The sequence below is a fragment of the Canis aureus genome, chromosome 11, assembly GCF_053574225.1.
Source record: "Canis aureus isolate CA01 chromosome 11, VMU_Caureus_v.1.0, whole genome shotgun sequence".
NCBI lineage: Eukaryota > Metazoa > Chordata > Mammalia > Carnivora > Canidae > Canis > Canis aureus.
In genome coordinates, this window is record NC_135621.1 from 58,255,791 (window position 1) to 58,270,031 (window position 14,241).

The window sequence follows — 14,241 nt, forward strand, 5'->3', positions numbered from 1 at the left end:
GGGTGTTCTGGCTCCATCAACCTGTGAAGTAGCTTCTCTTAGGGCTAGAAACAAAGGTAGGGAATGCTTTGAACTAGAATAGAGAAAGATCTAGGGCCTAAGACCAGCTAAGTCAGAATCTGAGATACGGAGAAGCCTAGAGTTGTTCTGCAAGAGGAACTGCTGTTGTCACATGGAGGCAGTGAATGATGACACCAAATTTCTGATCCAGCAACAACGTGAAGGCTGATAAGGCAAGGCAAAAGGGCAGCCGATCTCTGAAGATGCCAGACTGAGGCAGAGGTTCTGGGCCTGGTTAGTTTGGAGAGGGCACATCCCGTTTTCCAGGCTGGAATGGGGCCCACAGGCAGCAGCTGCGCATACGCCAACTGATCCCAGAGAGTAGGGATCTCCAAAGGGCACGAACAGTAGCAGCAGCAGCTCAGCAGCAAGATTAGAAGGTTAGAGGGGAAGGACCCAAGGGACTCGTTCTGTAGCTCAACTGCGAGGCTCTGCGACACTGAGAAATAACAGATAGGACACTCTTTGACGGGAGCTGGTTTCCAGCAAGTAGTTCTGGCGCCGGCTCTATGCTATAAGAATGTGGGCAGATGAAGGAAGAATAACTTTATGTCACAGTCACAGGCTGGTGGGGCCAGGGCCTTCCCCTGGATTACACTGATTCCCGGCGGGTTAGGCAGTTAGGCAGTTAGGCCTAGGAGTCCTTGGCATTCCCTGACCTACTGCACATACTCGGTCACCAAGTACTCGGTCCGTTCTGTTGCCTGACATTGGCTTGAAGCCATCTTTTCCCTTCATGCTCATCATCCCTTCAAGCTCAGGCCTTCATCCTTTCTCACATGGATTCACTGACAGCCTCGCAACCAGTCTCCCTAATTTCTGCCTCGCTCCCTCCAATCAGCTCACCTACCCCGTTTGCTGCAGAGTGATGATGTTCAAAATCAAAAAACCCCCCAAACAAAAAAATCTGTTTAAGTCACTCCTTTGCTAAGAATGTTTCAGGATAAAATCCAGACCCCTTTAAAATGGCATTTGAGCTCCTTCTTGATCTTTCAGGCTCATCCCATGCTTCCCTTGTACCTCCAGTACGTAGAGTCATCTAGATGTGGGAGGGTGTTCTGGATCTTTTCCTTGCCTTTTTTTTTTTTTTTTTAAGATTTTATTTATTTATTCATGAGAGACACACACAGAGAGAGAGGCAGAGACACAGGCAGAGGGAGAAACAGGCTCCATGCAGGGAGCCCGACGTGGGACTCCCGATCCCTGGTCTCCAGGATCAGGCCCTGAGCTGAAGGCGGCGCTAAACCACTGAGCCACCCGGGCTGCCCTTTTCCTTGCCTTCTTATTGTAATAATATAATTTTAAATTGTCATGCCTTTCTTCCATTATACTCCTTTCTTCCAATTGTTCTTTTTACCTTCTTCTTCCTCCATTTATTGCTTAAATTGTCATTTCCCCGAGGTACTTTCCTCAGCTCTCTTTTCTGTCTTCCGGGAAAATGTAACTTATTCCCAGGGTCTCTGCTTCCACCTAATGCTGGGTCCTTCTAAATCTCTGCCTCCAGATCAGACTGTACTCCTCAACACCTCTGCAGAATGTCTCCCAGCTACCTTAAACTCCACATTTCTGAAACAGAGCTCTCCCACCTTCAGATGGGTGCTCCTTCCTGTATTCTCTACCTTAGTTTATGTCTCTGTTTGGAACTTGTATCTGCTATTTACAGCCACCTAACAAATCATCCGCAAACACTGGCTTAATACAACAGCCCTTCGTTATTGGCTAACAAGTCAATGGATTAGCTGGCATTACTCTGCCCTGACCCAGAACTCAGCTGATCATGGCTGGGCTCTCTCACATGTCTGGAGTCTCTGCTGGGACACCTGCTGCAACTGGCCCATATGGTCTATCCTCCAACAGGTTAGCTTAGGTTTATTCACATAGCAGAGGTGCAGAGTTCTAAGACAGAAAGTGGAAACCATTCGAGGCTTCTGGAAGCCTAAGATGGGAACTAACATACTATTGTTTCCATTGCATTCTATCAGCAAGAAGTCACAAAGCCAGCCCAGGGTCAAGGAATGGAGAAATACACACCTTTTAATGGAAAAAGCTGCAAAGTCAAATTGCAAGTGGTGTGGATACACAGAGTGGTGGAGAAGGGCAGGACTTTTGCAATCTACACAGAAGTAATCCTAGACACCTCCATATTGAGGATGTGGTGGTGGTGGTGGTGGTGGTGATGGGGGTAGTGACGATAGTGGTATGTGGTGATGAAGGCAGCTAGCTAATGTTTACTGAGTGCGTAGCCCACACCCTGCTCTGAGCTAATGTCAAGGAAAAGACAAATCTTGCATTGTGTTTAAAGTTGATTATTAAAATCACCTTTTATTTTATTTATATGGGAGTTTCAACTTTATTATGAGATGATAGAGAATACGTGTAAATTTAACCTAAATTTTATGGCAACCAATATGGAAATACAGTAATTACTACTTTTTCTTTATTTAACAATAAAACAAACATGGTTACTAATCTAATGCTTCGTATTCCTAAAAGACCTTGGGTTAATAACTTTTCATTCTTACAAACAACTAAATTGATGTCAAAATTCCTCATTCATCATTATGTGCTTGTCCCATAATGAAAGGGGTGCTTTAGGGATGCCTGGGTGGCTCAGCAGTTGAGCATCTGCCTTCGGCTCAGGACGTGATCCCAGATCCCAGGATCAAGTCCCACATCAGGCTCCCTGTGTGGGTCCTATTTCTCCCTCTGCCTGTGTCTTTGCCTCTCTCTCTCTGTGTCTCTCATGAATAAATAAATAAAATCCTTTTTTTTTTTTTAAATGAAAGGCCTACTTTGAGCAAGAATGGCTTGAAAACATAGTTGCATGGTTTAGTAAACTTATTTCACAAGGATTAAATTAAAAGAAAGCATTTGTCATTTAACTGCGCCTTTGATTTACTAATCCCTCGCCCTGGAGTGGACTAACTATGGCTTTCAGGACTTTCTGGATATTTTCTCCTATACTTTTCATCAGCTAAACATGGGCAAAGAAAACTGAAAGATATACTCTTGTCAAGATATTCCATCTAGAATAGGATACAAAATATACAGAATTTATATGTATTCCACAATTATAAGTATTCACAAAAAAATAATAGAAAACAAGTACTCATCAGACTAAAAGAATTTTCTCATTCTTGCAAGTTTAATAAAATAATAAATACCTTTTAATAATAAAATTGTAGCCTCTGGTTTTGATTCTATAAAGCTATTAAATTGTGTAATTAATTTATATTATTAAATTATAGGGTAGACCCAGTGGCTCAGCGGTTTAGCACCGCCTTTGGCCCAGGTTGTGATCCTGGAGACCTGGGATCGGGTCCCACGTCGGGCTCCCTGGATGGAGCCTGCTTCTCCCTCTGCCTGTGCCTCTGCCTCTCTCTCTCTCTCTCTGTGTCTTTCATGATTAAATAAATAAAATCTTAAAATAAATAAATAAATAAATAAATAAATAAATAAATAAAGTATAACATTAATTTTATAATCAATCTAAAAGCATATCATAATTTGCAGATTTATTTTATTAATTATATAATCTATATATTGGTATTAATTGTGAATTAAAAATCATATTGATCATAAATAATAATATATTAATACATTAATAGTATATATTGGTTTTTATTATATTATATTAATTTCAGAAAATAAATCTATATAAATATATATTGATTATATATTAGTTATATTATATATTAGATTTATTCCCAATAGATAGTTTATGTTATTTCATTTGGTTTTCATAGTAACTCTAGAAGGAAGTTATTTTTATTAATTCCTTAATTTGTAATGAAAGTTTGGAATGGTAAAATATGTAGTTCAAGGCCACACAGTTACTATGTGATAGGGCCAGTTTTTAAATTCATACAGCTTGACTCCAGGGCCACTCTTGCACAAAATGCTAGATTGGCACCTCTTTCTCCTTTATTTTCCACATCTAAATGATTTGCCAATTCTACCTCTTTTCCATTTATTGACCTAACTCCTTCTATCCAATGCCGCTGGCCCTGACTTTGATTGAGAGCTCATAAATTCTCTCTCTCTCTCTTTTTTAAGATTTTATTTATTTATTCATGAGAGAAACAGAGAGAGAGAGAGAGAGAGAGAGAGGCAGAGACACAGGCAGAGGGAGAAGCAGGCTCCATGCAGGGAGCCCAACATGGGACTTGATCCCAGGTCTCCAGGATCAGGCCCTGGGCTGAAGGCAGGTGCTAAACCACCGAGCCACACAGCAGTCCCAAGAGCTCATAAATTCTTGCCAAGATTATTCCTTAAGCTTCCTGATTAGTCTCCTTATTTCTAGTTCTGCAGCTACAGGACAAATCTGGTAACTTCCTTCTGTTATTTAAAACACTTTGAGGAGTAACATACAAGTTAAAACTACAGTGAGATTCCATTACTCCATTAGCCAGCTTGGCCTGCCATAGCAAGATACTGCAGACTAAGTGGCTTAAACAACAGATATTTATTTTCTCACGGTTCTGGAGTCTGGAAGTTCAAGATCCAGGTGCCAGCAGGGTTTACTTCTGATGAGGACTCTCTTCCTGGCTTGCAGATAGCTGCCTTCTGACTGTGTCTTCACATGTCCTTTCTTCTGTGTGTGTGCACAGATTGAGAGAGAGCTCTCTTGTGTCTCTTCCCCTTTTTATATGGACACTGGTCTAATCAGATTAGGTCCCCCTGTTATGACCTCATTAAACTTTAATTACCTCCGTAAATGTTATACCTCCAAATACAGTCACACTGAAGATTAGGGCTTCAACACATGAATTTGGCAGGTTGAGGGTAAGGGGAGGCACAAATCAGTCCATAAAAACTGCACATACACATACACACCAGAATAGCTAAAATGAAAAGGGTAAACAATACCAGTCATTGGAAACAAACAACTGAAGTTCTCATACACTGCTGCTGGGACTTTAAATTAGTCCCATCACTTTGTAAAACTGGTGATCCAATAAAGTTGAATAGATACTGAGTTTATAACCCAGGTAATCCACTCCTACGTATTTTATCCCATGGAAATGCGTACATATACTCACCAAAAGACGTATGCAAGAACATTCACAGCAGCACTATTCGTAACAGCCTCATACTGGAAATAACTCAAATGTTATCATGTAGTAGAAAGTAGAAATCAATTATGGCAAATGCATATAATGGAATATAATACAACCAGATATTGAATGAACTGCAGCTCCACGTGATGGAGTGAACAATGTTCAGAAACATAAGGCTGGCTGATAGAATCCAGACAGAAGAGTACATATTTTCAAATTCCACTTAAATAATGTTCAAAACGAGCAAAACAAATCTATTGTGTTAGAAGTTCAGCAGGTGGTCCCCCTTGAAGAGGGAAGTAGTAACTAGAAGGGAAGGAGATGGACCTTCAGGGGTTCTTGTTACATTGCGATCAAGTTTCTGGTTACCCAGCTGTGTTCAGGTCATGAAAATTCATCAGGCTGAACACTTATCATATGTGCATGTTTCTGCATATATTTTACATTTCGATAAATTTTTTTCTTAAAATAGAAATATTTTGAGGATTCCATAGCATCTGAGAATAAAGTCCCAATACTTCAGCCTGGCCTAACGCCCCTTGTGACCTGGGCACAGGCCAGCCTTTCCAGCCTTTCCAGCCCTATCTGCACTAATTCTGGCTTACACCCCAGCCAAAATAAGCCATCACCAAATATCTACAATGCATCATGTTCTTTTGTGCTCTCTCCCTGCCTGAATACCATTCTCATTTCATCTATAACTCCTTTTAAAATTTTGATCAGACTTCATTCTCCACCAGGAAGCTTTTCCTCACCCCATTCAACCCAGACTGAGTTAGGAGTGCCTGGTCTGTCCTCCTTTATTACTCTATGCACTCATTACCCTTAGTGCATTGCACTGTCATTTTCGGTTTCTAAATCTATCTTCACCAATGCACTGTGAATGTGATGAGGGCAAGGATTGGGTCCTTTATCTCTGCATACACAGCATCTAGTGCAGGGACCAGCAAAATCACAAATCCCCAGTGAACAGCAAACTGATTAATAAAGAGATTAATGAAATTTAGCTTATGTCTTGATTCTGGTGCAGAGCATTTCTTCAGTCATCCCAGCAAAAAAGAGTTGAAGAAGAAGAAGAGGAGGAGGAGGAGGAGGGAGAAAAGAAAAAAGAAAAAAATCTGGCAGCACAGACCATACCATGCCCTAAATTTAGTTTGCAATGAGTGCTTTGTTCCCCATGAACATTAATATCAGGGAAACCAAATACACATTTCTTAAAATATATAATAGTAATATTGCCCATTCCCTAAAGACTGTCCAACTGTACAAAATGATTGCATTCTTCTGAAATATGGGTGAAGTGTTAATGTTCTGGGTTGGCTTGAAACTCAAGAAATTCCTCTAACATCTAGATTGGCCATGTTCCTTGGGTGGATCTGCCAAAAATTCCTCAGATATCCCAGTCTGGGATTTATGGACTGAGAGGTTTATGATATTTCAGAGTGTAGAATGGGCTATTGTTTTATATATTAGACAAGTCAAGTAAATGCAATGAAAGCTGTGATCAGGCTCCAGGCCTAAAAAGTGAATCAAATCAACAGCAGTCATTTTTCTATGCAAGTTCCAAGCAGGCTTAAACCAAGCACAATGCTAAGGGGTAATCATATTGGGTTCTCAAAAATATTTCTTCCTATTTCTGAATTTGGCCTTCAGTCATGGCTCCGCAACAGAAAGCCAGGAAAGGTGTTAATGATGAGAGGTAGGATGATGAGACTATTGCCTGATGCCGATTCCCGGTAAATAAGCGTGCCCAGGGTGCAATGGAACACGCATGAATGTGAAGACAGACTGCAGAAAGAGTTAAAGTAAAGGTAAAGAGGTATTCATCCAACTGTCTTCTGCACGTACGATCTGGGAAGTGCAGCGAGGCCTACCATGAGGGTATTTACCCACGTGCCCTCCAAAGAGGACTTCTTACCCATCACTAGGACCAGGCCTGCAGGCTTATTTATACTGTCTCTGACTCCACCCATCTTCTTGGGCCACAGCTGATCAGACCAGACTTAGGCACCTGACTCAAGCGGGGCCAATCAGATGCTCTCAGTTTGGAATTGGGCAGTAGTCAGGTGGGTGCTCACAGTGAGGACACAGGACCGCCTGCCCAGCTGTTTGGGGTGCAGAGGAGCTGGGAAGCAAGCAGAGACAAGTGGACCACAGGGAGAGAGAGAAAAGATAAACTATCAAGGCGGGGTAGGGGTTGGCGAGAAGAGAGATCAGTTCCTAACAGCTTTCCTGTTCCTGTTTTCAATCCTCTGGAGAGATCTGGATGCATTCTCTGGCGGAGTCTGGCCTGTTCTTCATGAAACAATATCGTGGTTTTTTTTTTTTTTTTTTTTTTCCCTCCTGCTGATTTGGTTGGGTTTCTGAGGTCCCTGGACAAGGACACTTGGCTCTGGTATTCCAGCATAAAGTCTGGCTGTGCTCCCCTAGTGCCTTTGGAAAAGGAGAGAGGGTGCAATGAGGGCCTGCTCGGGTGGGGGGGATTGCACTGCAGCAGTGGGGTCCCCCCCGCCCCCAGGCCCTTCCCCTGCTGCCTGGAGTTTTAGCTCTGAATACAGCCCAGAGCTTGCGAGCTGTTGGTTAGTGGGGGTGTTAATGGAGTCCTTTAAAAAGGGAAGCATGACACCGCGAATGATGACATCCGAACGTCAACAATACAAAATTAAGCCTGTGGAAAATTTCAATTATGATAGCTAACACAGGAAATTGCATTTATGTATGGAAACTAAATTTAGAAGCCTGGACAGATTGACAGGATCCTTACTAAATCCATGTAAATAGCCCATGCCAGGTGCCAGGAAGTAACTGCAGGAGCAGGACCAGCGAGGCCCCTTGGCTGTCCTCTAAAATCTGAAGGGAGGAAAAAAAGGGGGGGGGGGGCTTTTCTGTAAGCCTAGTTAATTTTTCAGAAGTCTCATCTTCCAGGTTAAGAGGGAATTAACAGTTTTTCTGAAAGAATCCTTTCCAAAACTGTTGCTATTCTCTCCCTGTAAACAAGGAAAGGGTGTGGTCAGGACTTGGATCTGCTCTGGGCCTGTTGCTGGAGCGGAGCTGGCGGCCAGAGGCAGAGGCCTGGGAAAGGGGAGTGTGAGAGTGGGTGAGGGGAGGTCTCAGGCTCCTTCCCCTCATCCACTGCACCCTTTAGGGTTCCCTCCTTCCCGTGGTGTTCCTCTACCACTTCAAGTCCCAGGGACATGCAAACTGGCATCAGAAGCAGAGGAATGACATCAATGGTGGTTTGGTAGGGCAAGGATGTTGCAGTCAAGCAGACAGGTTGAAAGTCCTGGTACTACTGGGGGGCTGCTCTCAGACCCTGACCGAAGGGCATCTGCCCTGGGCTATGAGGTCTAGAGGGTCCTATTAGGGCCCTCCTCCTGGCATGCTTCATCCTGTGGAGGCAAGAGTCCATAGGTCAAAGGAATATGCCCACCAGAGCCCGTATCTCCCCATCCAGACCCTGCTCCAGGTACTAAGAAACCAGAGTTCCCTGTGGCAAGGGTCCCGAGCCTATTTGCAGGACCAGCGCAGGCCACTTCCCAGGCGTGTCCTCCCAAGGGTATGTGTCCCCCAGATTCCAGGGTGGCTCGGGGGCAGCTGTTTGAAGAGAGTACAGACAGGAGTCTGACAGCGCATGCCAGAGTATCTGTGTATGAGTCTCGGGGGTGGGAAGAGAAGGGCACCAGGCCAAGGATGGGGGCATTACTCACTGTACCACCTCCTCCCTGCTCAGCCAAGAAGTCTAAAAATTCTGAATTTGAATCTGGCCTTCCAGGTTTTTGTGAGGCAGGAGAAGAGAAGAGATTTTATTTAACTGTAAGCTTGATGTATAGCTTTTGTCGTGAAATATGGGTCTCAATTTGTACTCTTGCTACAGGCCCCCTCCATGTTAGGAGCAGGCCACACTGTCTCTTCAGCACTGCGTGTGGGACCTTAGGTAAATTACAGTAGGCTTCTGAGCCTCAGTTTCCTTATCTGCAAAATGAAGGCAATAATAGTAGCAGTTATTTTGAGAATTTAAAATGTAGTTAGTTCTATTATTGTTATGTGCCCTCTGGCAAGTTACTTAATCTCTCTGAGCCTCAGTTTTCTCATCTGTCAAACGGGAGGATGCTGATAGTACCGATCTTCTGGGTCGTTACTAATTAACATATGGGGGGGCGTGTTAGAACAATATCAGGCATGTCACAAAGTGCTGGTTGTTGTTTTCTACTGCCCATTATCGCCACTGCCACCACCTGGCCTGTTGGATTAAAGGAAAGAGCATATGGAGTGTGTAGGTCACAGTGAGGCACACCCCTGCCACATTTTTTAGTTACTTTGAGACTTGCCTTATACTCCAGACTCATCCTGTGATTTCAAAATCCCTACCAGACTTCTTAGGAAGCATGAAGCCTGTTCTTGCTTCCAACTGAGACTGTTGCTTTGGCCAAGTGTAATCTGATGAATACAAACTAAGAGTCCTGTCCTGGGATAACCCTCATTCTTGTCTGTCAAGGGCTTTGAGATCCACTCAGAAAGGTGCAAAACAAATCTTCAATCTCTGGGCACAGACACAGTGGTGGCAGCAAGTGAGGAATGGGGGAGGGATGTTGGCTGACTTCTGAGAGCCACCAATTGCCATTTCTTGCTTATGGAAGTTTCTCCAGCCCTCCCTGTGTGTTGGGAGGCTTGAATTGGGGAATTAACTTGAAATGTTAATTTTATAATATCTAGAGAAGGCCGATCCTCCATGAGAGGGGACTTGATTGCAAAGAAAGAACCTATAATCCACAGAGAGCTACAAAAGAGTTTTCCAACAACAAACTCTGTTTCTTTCTGCTACACAGCACTGCCTCTGTGGATTAGCAGCTTTCTTCTGCTTGACACTCAGGCAGCCCACTCCCCATTTGCTTCAACTTTGTAAGGGATCACCAACAGGCAGCTGAAATACTAGAGTGCTCTCCACTGAAGTGAAATGTAAGGAGGGTACCAGCGAGGCCATTAGCAAAACATCAAGCATCAAGCCCCCAGCTCCTCACCTTTGTAGCATCCTCTCCCCAGGGAGGTTCTTCCCTGTGCTCTAGAAGCACATTTTATCTTAGGAACATTCTATTCCTTCCTCACATAAAGGCATGAGTTACTAAGAACAGCTATTATACCAAGGTATCATACTAAGAAACAATATTATCCCTCTCTCAAATTATTTTTATCTAAAAAAGCCTTAAGAAAGCTCTAGATGAAAGAAGTAAGGCAATTTCAGATAGCAGTCAGAGACTGCAGAAGGTTTCTATTGGGGTGGGGGTCCTGGGGTGTATTCCAAAGTGCTTCTCACCTCGGAATCCATTTATTCAGCCTAAATGTGTTTCTACCTGTGCTTTCAGGTGTGCTCTTGGGGACTGAGTCCACAAGTTTATTGGCATCACTGTGGTTTCAGGCTGGTTGCACAGCTCTTCCCCAAAGCAATCTCCACTAAATCCCTGTGGCCATGGTTTCCAGTGAGGCCTTTGCTGTGGAATTCTCTTTGCCTTATGGTCAATAGCTTTGAGTTGGACAGACACTCATGGCATGGTGTCCTGACACATACATATATCGTAGGAATGGAACCATTTTAACATATAGAGAAACGTTGGAGTGAGGGAAAGTAGCGCCATGGCGTTGCCAATGAGAGTCCTTGCTCTATTTGGCTTGTGGGGTGCCTTTGTTTTTAAGATCATATTTGATACAGGATGTAAATATGTTAGGTTGGTTTGCATGCTAGGCTGAACAAGCCCAGCAATAAATTGTAAACATCCTTGTGATATTTCTCTAAGGAAGTAGTTGCTAAGTGTGACTAGTAACCATTTTTGCAAGAGTTAAACATCTGAGCTATTTAAATTCCTCTGCAAAGTATGAAACGCAAATTAAGTAATCATGGCACAATCACTCAGATCAAAAGAATGAGGAGTGCAGTAGTTGGTCGGTTGGTTGGTTTTTCTTCTAACTGGTGGGGTAGCAGGAACATCAAATCTGATGGTCAAAATTCTTGCAAAATCTCTAGCCATTCAAAGTTTTTAGGAGATAAATGATATGCCTGACAGATGATTAGCTAGGATCGAATCAACATGTATTTGATCACTGTTTGCCGTGTACTGCAGAATGAGTGTGGAAATCCAGGGTGTGGGAGACCACTGTACGGGTATGTTATGGGTGTGTCTGTGAAGCAGCAGGAATATTTTTCTGAACATTCTGTTTATGAAGCTCTAGTTCGTTGAATAGCTGCTGAGGAATGGAACCAAAGGGTATGATGGTCAATATGTTTCATCCATAAGACCTAATTTTAAAATCAATTTATCAGTAGTGCAATAAACCACATTCTATGCGAGCTTTTCTCTGCTCAAAAGAAGAGACATTGCTAGTTTATTTCTCATGAAGGAAAAGTTTTGATTCCCTCGTGAACATACCTTTGTTTATTTGTAGAGCTGTTTCCCATTTTTCCTTATCAAAATATTTCAGCTGTAGCTAAACAAATCAAGTAGCTATTGGAGATTCTGTTCCGACCAAGTCAGATGAGTGTTTTTAATCACCATCCTGAGGCAGACCCATGATGTTAGCAATTACAGCACTTTAAAAAAATAAAAGGGAAAAGTACTTTTGTTCCAGAGAGTAACTCCTGTGGGGAGAAAAAAAAGCAGATGGAAAGAATAGCAATGATGAAACAAAATTAATATATATTATATAACCACCAAAAAAGCTGTCATGCAACATTTCTGTGTTTCCTTTTACAAGTATTGTGCATTTTTATCTTTGAATATGAGTTCATGCTTGAGTCAGCAGCAGTTTAGCCTTAGAGGCATAGGATAGATCATTGATTTCTGCCCCTTTAAGAAGATTTTTGTGTATCTCTGCCCAGTGCTATGTGTTGATTTCATAGTTTAACAGCCAGAAACTGTGTTTGTTTCTCTATTTCCTATTTTTTTGGCTGTATGTGTTTATTTCTCTATTTCCAATTTCTTGGCTGGGTTGGGGGTTGGGGGTGGATATCTTACTTTTGCCCTCATGGGCCGCCTACATGTGTGAAATCAAATTCCTATGAAATGTATTCTAACTCCCTCTAAGCAACATATGAGAATGCTTTATTATTGGAGACTCAAAGTTTTCCAGTTTGCTGACAAATCCAGCTGGGGTATCAAAAATTGGAGATTATTTTTTTCTCCCATTTCTTTCTATGGGGGAAGTCAATAGAATTGAACAAGAAAAAAAAAAAACATTGTGTTACTTTTAGGCCAGAGGAGTGAGGGTAGCACTTAGGGGAGGTAAGAGAGTTAATCATGTGTCCTAAATTGAGCTGAGGGCGATGTACCTAGTGCATCCAGTGAACTAATCTTTAATTTTTGTACCAGGCACACAGCCAGCATGTCCACTTAACTAGGATAGATGATTAAGAAGAATGTTGTAAAAAAGCTGAACATAATTCACTATCACCAAATGTAGGAGGCGTCTCTGAAGCTGACAAAGTTGCTCCTACAAAATGCAATGACAGGATCCAAATTGTGAGAAAAAGCATCCGACTTGGTTAGGACAGGTAAAGCAAAGCAAAAACAAAAGAGCTTTGGCCTACAAGTCATTTCTGTTTGGAAATATTTTCCAAAGATTGAACTTAGGCTGGCAGTGCCCCTAGCAATGCTGTCTGCAAAGCTGCCAAAGAGCAGCCACGGAACTGAACCAGGAAGCTCAAGGTAGTAGAAAATTCAGTGGACAGAGTCTAACTTCTGAAGATGCTGTTCTCAGTGCTTCCTGAGACCTTCCAGAGGGATGATTTCCAAACTATGTTTAGCCATAGGGGGAAAAAAAAGATTTTGCTAGCTGTGAACACCGGATTTGATTATCTGTAGCCTATTTCTAGCTTCAGAAAAATTTCTCCTTCTACCTTATAATCCACGACAGCCCAGCATTTTAAGAATTTTATCTGCAAGCATCTCAACATAGTTTTGTTTTGTTTTGTTTTTTAAAGAAAATTAGCACAGAGAAAACATTTTTTTAAAAACCACTTTCCAGGGCAGCCCAGGTGGCTCAGCGGTTTAGTGCCGCCTTCAGCCCAGGGCCTGATCCTGGAGACCCGGGATTCAGTCCCATGTCAGGCTCCCTGCGTGGAGCCTGCTTCTTCCTCTGCCTGTGTCTCTGCCTCTCTCTCTCTCTGTCTGTGTCTCATGAGTAAATAAATAAAATCTTTAATAAAAATTTTAAAAAAATGAAAACCACTTTCCAATTATACAGTGTCCATTGTATATGTTATAAACGTATAACTTATATTTTATTCATACATCGAGATTCTTTTGAAAAATTTTGTTTATTTGAGAGAGAGTGAGTGAGCACATGAGCAGGGGCAGAGGGAGAGGGAGAAGCAGACTCACCAGCTGAGGAGGGAGCCTGACATGGGGCTTGATCCCAGGACCTTGAGATCATGACCTGAGCCAAAGGCAGATGCTTAACTGACTGAGCCACCCATGTACCCCTCACACATAGAAATTTGAATTAAGTAGGTGCCCTGCCTCTATTTCCTGTATGGAAAGTTCGAAGAGACGGATCTACACATGGCTGCTTTTTCTAGTTATGTACATTCTTTGCAACATGTTTCATAGGATGTTACTTAGGTGCTTCAATTAACTGGACAAAACAATTATTACGCCTACAGAAAACAAATGACTAATTTACTTAACATAAAAATGAGTGTTACAAACCAGTAAGAAAAAGATAAACAATCCTGTGGAAAATTGGCAAAGAATAGACACAGATAATTCAGGGAACCACCCGCCTCCAAAAAAAAAACAACCCTAAGAAACACATACAAAAATATATTTAACCTTGCTCGTGGTTTAAAAATTCAAGGGATGATGATATAGCAATTTTCACTTCCAATTGGCAAAATCAAAAAGAATGATGATAAAACCAGAAGATGTGAGGAGACAGTCACTTTGATACATATTCATGGAGTGTGTTAATCGATATAATGTTTAGTGGTGGCAGTTTTGCAATGTTAAAGTTGGTCCAGAAACTTCATTTCTGTGAATATAATCTAAAAAAAACCTCACAGAAGTACACAAAGACAAAAATGCACATGGATGATGATTGCAGCATAGTTCCTAATAGCTATCAACTGGAAACA